We start from the raw sequence: 6,004 nt of genomic DNA, 5'->3' as shown, positions 1-6,004 counted from the left end.
GTTTGTCAATTATTGTGTATACCTAGATGTAGTAATATTGTGTACACAAACTGAACAATATTTACTCTGACATTCAGTTTTACGTATTTCACTGAAGAAAATATAATCTTTTACATCTTTGTTTTTGGTTTTTTTTAGTATTGGAGCTGAGCGCGTGACAATCCTCGATTTACAAATGATTAATGACCACGGTAGCTATAGTTGTCACAATTTTGCACTGTCAGCTGTTCTCATTCACATGGCAGTGTGTCTGCATTAGGACCCCTTGACTTAAACGCATCATTTGCTCTTGGACATTTGTGATGGTTTCATGCTACATTAAGTGAACTATTTATTTATTTATTTGATTTACGCTGTACTCAAGAATATTTCACTTGTGCGACGGCGGCCAGCATTATGGTGGGTGGAAACCGGGCAGAGCCTGGGGAGAATCCCACGCCCATCCACAGGTTGCTGGCAGACCTTCCCATGTACGGCCTGAGAGGAAGCCAACATGAGCTGGACATGAACTCAGAGCGACCGCATTGGTAAGAGGCTCTTGGGTCATTACGCTGCGCAAGTGCGCTAACCAGCTGAGCCACAGAGGCCCCCATTAAGTGAACTAAGTTTGCAGAAATAAAGTGTGGGCCTCTGGTTTTGTGAGAATGTAAGTGTGAGTAAGTTGTCTTTTACATATCACAAATTTTGGTTCTTGTTTTCAAATATGGTATAAAGTCATTTCAGAAAGTCAAGATCAAAATACCTTTATGCAATCAGTCCTAGTTCTACAGAGCTCCTACCACTCAAATCTGAAACTTCTTCTGTTATATACAAAAAGAATATATTGCACTGTATTTTTTTCCAAATTTTTGCAATTTAGAGAATAAATTTTGGCCACATAGAGTACCAGCCATATTTTTTTGTACATCTATATCCACTTTTACACAACTGTAATCCAGGAAAAGGAGTATTCTTTTCGGACTGGTTGTTTTCAATTTTGCAAAATACATGAATGACATTTATATCTGTGGCCATATGTTACAGTGTGGATTCTGCCTTGTTTTTGTGATCCCCCTGCATTTATATACCTGCGGGAATGTAGGCCAAAAACTTCCCCGGGACACTCTTATTTAATTGTATGTTATGTTCATTATTAAAACTGACGATGTTTTTCTGAACTGATTGGCAAAGCACGACCAGAATACAGAGAATTTGTACGCCCAATGAAGCGTGATAGCAACAGGTGTACTATGTTACAATGACCTTAAAGGTAAAACAACATCCTTGCTATATTAGTTTTTACATTAACCTATAGCCATATCATGGGAACTGATAGATAGGATACCAGTTACAAGTATTATTGAATGGAACGGTGCTGTAGTGTTTCATATGCTATGTATAATATAGCCCAAACACGACAGAAACGTCCCATATTGTATATGCCTACCACAGGAACATTGTGGCTCAGAGTAGCAGCCATACCCTACTGCGCGATTGTAACCGGTAGGCATGTTATTGAAAGTATAGGCCTACTCAACTAAAATATAAACTCACGATAAGCAATTTTAGCCTATGTTGTTTTCCCTCATTATTGAATAACTAAACTCATCAATTTGACTAAGTATTTATGAACAAATGTGGCTTCAATGCCCTCCAGATTTTCACATTTCAGGGCGGTAATGTGATAACCGACCACACTGTTTTCAAGCCGCCATAGCTCCTGGATTGTTGCCCTAAACTGTGAAAAACTGGTGGAAATTGAAGCCACAATTGATAATAAATACTTAATCTGTTACCCCGTTCACACGGGCAAAGTTTAGCTGGCTTAAATTGCGAAAGTAGCTTTGAGTCGGTTTGACGTCACCCGTGTAAACGCAAAGAGGGGGCATATTTACAACAGGCTTCGATTTAAACCATTTCAGATTTGATCCGGTTTAAATTTTGCCCGTGTGAACGGGGTATAATTGTTGAGTTTACACTTTATTTAATACTGAGAGAAAACAGTATAACATTGCTTCATCCGTTTATATTTTTGTTGAGTATACTTAGTGGCTGCACGCTGCGGTGTACTCTTTGGCCCACGACCGCACAGAATTAACCATGTACACTGAGCAGCGGATCATGAAGTGTATGGCTACACTGTATTGTATGGTGCGGTCACTGACTGGACGATACCGATATGAAAATGTTTTTTGAACCGTTCTGAGCAGTAACGCACGGCCCAAGACGGTTCAGTATAGCGTGATTTCACGATTTTGGCTAACATGCGCGCGCACACCTTGTTTGGGTTAAGATGACTTATGATGGGGTACACTCTAGATCTGTATATTATATATAACCTACATGCACCGAGCAGAACCAACTTTCTTATGGCCTATGTTTTGATAAACTTATCTTCCCCATAATCTAAATTCCCCATTGGCTTCGGTAAGCCAAAGTTGAGCCGCCAGATCTAAGAAGGCGAAACAGTTGACAGTTGACAGTATACCCCATAGTTCCTGTTTAAAAGTGCTCAACTTACGTGGTGTGCGCTCAATATCACTCATACGACGATGGTCAGTTTATGGGTGAACAAAAACCACATGGGAATCAGTTATAATACAGATTCACAGCACATATATCTATCTACATTCCGTTGGCTGAGAGTTTAGAACGCTCATCAGGTAGGCTGGATCTCCACGGATTCAAACAGGAGCACGGCCATAATGGAGATGACTTGCAAATCGACAATCCTTGCATTTCCCTGCAAACTGTCACCCCGAACCACGGGAGAGACCAGGTATTGCATGATTCACTCGGTTTCAGTATAGTGTAAGAGGATGGCGCAGTTAGCCCAGGGACCTGCTCAGTTTTCTCCCATCATGTACGCTGGCCCCAATATAAGTAAAATATTCTTGAGCACGACATAACACAGAAATCTAATAAATACATACATCAGTAAAGGATGTTTTACTTCTTAAGGCCTATTTAACGACCGTTGTCAGATTTATGGATGAAAGAACAGGTAGCGGTGAGCTCAGTGAAGACCATCATACCATCTATATAATATATACGTGTATGTATAACACTTTGAAGCCTTCGTGTTCAAATCAGTTCTTGTGATGTCCCAATGTAAAGGGTACGGTGCCAGTACATCTATCAGAGCAAAGTAAGTACAGGACTCCAGGATCAAGAAGCTGTCTTAGACATAAAGTCAGACTTAGTCTTATCTTCAAAGTAGTACCCTACACAAAATATTAGAGCTTAGCTTAGAATTTTTTTTATTACTGGTTGTCTTGCATGACTTTCATGACAAACTTTGATGATATAACTGAAAACTGGAGTTTAATTTCAAACAAAGGATTAAATAATACAAGTTAAGACTGGATTAAGCCTAAAAGAGCTTCATGTCCCTGGAACGAGGCCATCTATTCTAACTTTTATCTAGATGAATAAACATCATACAGTATAAACCCTTAAAAACGCCTGTACGACATCAGAAAATTACAGTGCAGTGTCCTGAGTGGGACTCGCTTGGAATCAGTGAAAAATCCCTCAATGGGTTAACCATCCCAACAGCGATGTTGTGAGAAACTTCAAAGAATCTGTCTTGGGTGTCATCCAGGAAAAGGATTATTCAGGGCGTCAATATATATACTTTATATCCCTCGATATATAGAATTATTTGCTCATTTCAAGATATCGAGTGATTCTGAAATATCTGTAAAGGTACATGTATCTCTCCATAACCCTTGTAGCCCAAGCTATAGGCCACTATATATATGTATGTAGAGCTCAGCATAGATCCTGTATGTAAGTCCATGCACGAGGAAAATGTTACTTACCTTCACAACTCGAATCGTCCTTATGTTTCGTGTACACTGAATCCTAAAGTGATCCTGTTCTCGAATATGTTAAAATCGACATTAATAAAGCCTTCTCAGTCAATGATTTAGTCATTGTAACTTTTGAATAAGTCAAATCACAATTTTTTATATACTCGAACATCCAGCAATGTACGTACATGTTGGCGGTTCGAAAATTTCTCCCAACGTGACTATTTCCATCGTTGATTATTTTGTTTTACAGGGTACAGGAGAAGTTTATGTCACACTGCGAGCGTCGTCATCCAATAACAGTGAAATTAATAATAAATTAAATGTTAAAGTGAACATAGTCTGCCACTATATATATATATATATATATATATATATATATATATATATATATATATATATATATATATATATATATATATATATGTAAAAAATTCTATTAAGATTTGAAAACCGAGATGGTGAAGTTCAGCATTGTGGATATGGCACTGATGGACAATTCACTCCGAGAAGCCATGTTGTAGAAATCCTGATGAACTTGGCCAATCACTAGCGCTTAAAGCGTTAGGTGATAACTTGCTGTCACGTCAAAAAACCTGTACGCTCTCCATTGTTAGAGGGGTTTCTTATAGTGGGTAGATACCTATGGATGCAATAAATTGGATTTTGTCGTTAGTGTAGGTGTTAAACTGATGGGTTTTGAACCACATATTTATGAGCAGGGAGCTGGGAACGACTACCCATGTCACAATGCGTACATGTTGGGCAGGATACTACAGTAACTTGTTTGGGTGAGCTGGCAAGAAACCCCTTTCGGGAGAGTCATTTCTTATTGTGAAAAATAAAAAAATATAGAAAAATATTGTGACTTTGTATTATTTTACAAAGTCAGATTTATCACGAAAATATCTCCCCCAAATCTGAATGAAAGAGCCTGATATAATTTAGAAGGTCCTGATATGTTCGGTTAAATCCCTGAAGTCGGTACAGCCAGCTATAGGCCAAGTGCTTACACCTATGCCGGACGAGGACGAGCAGGACCGCTAAAACAGGACGCTTGTGTCCACAAACATCACTCTGAACGAGCGCCAAACTAAAAGAAACATCGGCTCTTTGAACGCGGAACGGAGCTGATATTATCTGGTTGGGTATCAGGTCTTTTTGTTTGTATTTGCCATTGTCACATTGTTTAATACCAATGGTGCCAGAGAGCTCCTACGTTTTGTGACGTCACTGTGTATAGCTGTAACATGACAAAATGGCGTCACAAAATAAGTGGCTAGGTGCTGACGACTGTTTGCTATTTATTTTGTTGATAAGCGGTGTAGGATTTTTTAAGTATTTTTAGAACATTTCTGGAATACTACTTTATTAATTAATTCAGCTTTAGAGTTTATATTACTTTATTAGGGATATCTAACAAGCCCTACTGCGTGTATTGAACTCTGGTTGACCGCTTGTATATTGTATTCAATGTTGTGGTAAATATAACGGTGCATGATATCTCAAAGAGTACTACGAATAGTGAGTTCAGGTTTTGCACACGCGCAAATCACAATGACACAAGGTAAGGAAAGTCCTGTGTGCATATTAATTTCCGTAAATGATAAAATTCATGGGTTAGCCTCTAGTTGTGTACTGGAAGTAATATTAAGCGAAATGTTACGGGTGATATCTAATATAGCACTGCATGTTGTTAGCTCCAGTTTTGCGTACATGTAAAGCACAATAAAAAGAGATGGTTTTTGTATTGTTCATGCTCTGCATATGTATATTTTCTGTATTGGAAAGAGTGTTTAATACTGTACTTCAACACGCTGGATTTTTTACAAGGTTCTTTAACGGTGTAGTGTTTGGCTTATCTACAAACCGGATTAATTGGGGAATACGTGTATACCAAACATTTCGATGAGCTCGAGGTGTAAATTGTGGTAAGTGAAATTTAACTGCTGGAGTATACACAAAACAGTTGCCCATGGCCCTGAACAATAAAAGCCTTTGGTTTGATTGGTGTGTAACATCATACTGAAAAATTTGTCACTTATTTTTACATTTGCGCCCTGTCAGATTTATGGGTGAATGGAAGAAATCGGAGTGTTCGTATTTACATGTATATGCAGTAAAACACCGCCCTAACTACGCCAGGTACATGATAAACTTCCACACTTAAAGCCGCAGTCATCAACGCCCGAAGAAATCTCTCATCTGTT

Source organism: Liolophura sinensis, chromosome 8 (assembly GCF_032854445.1).
Source record: "Liolophura sinensis isolate JHLJ2023 chromosome 8, CUHK_Ljap_v2, whole genome shotgun sequence".
Taxonomy (NCBI): Eukaryota; Metazoa; Mollusca; class Polyplacophora; order Chitonida; family Chitonidae; genus Liolophura; species Liolophura sinensis.
The sequence above is the reverse complement of the archived record's forward strand: the minus strand, read 5'-3'. Positions refer to the sequence as shown.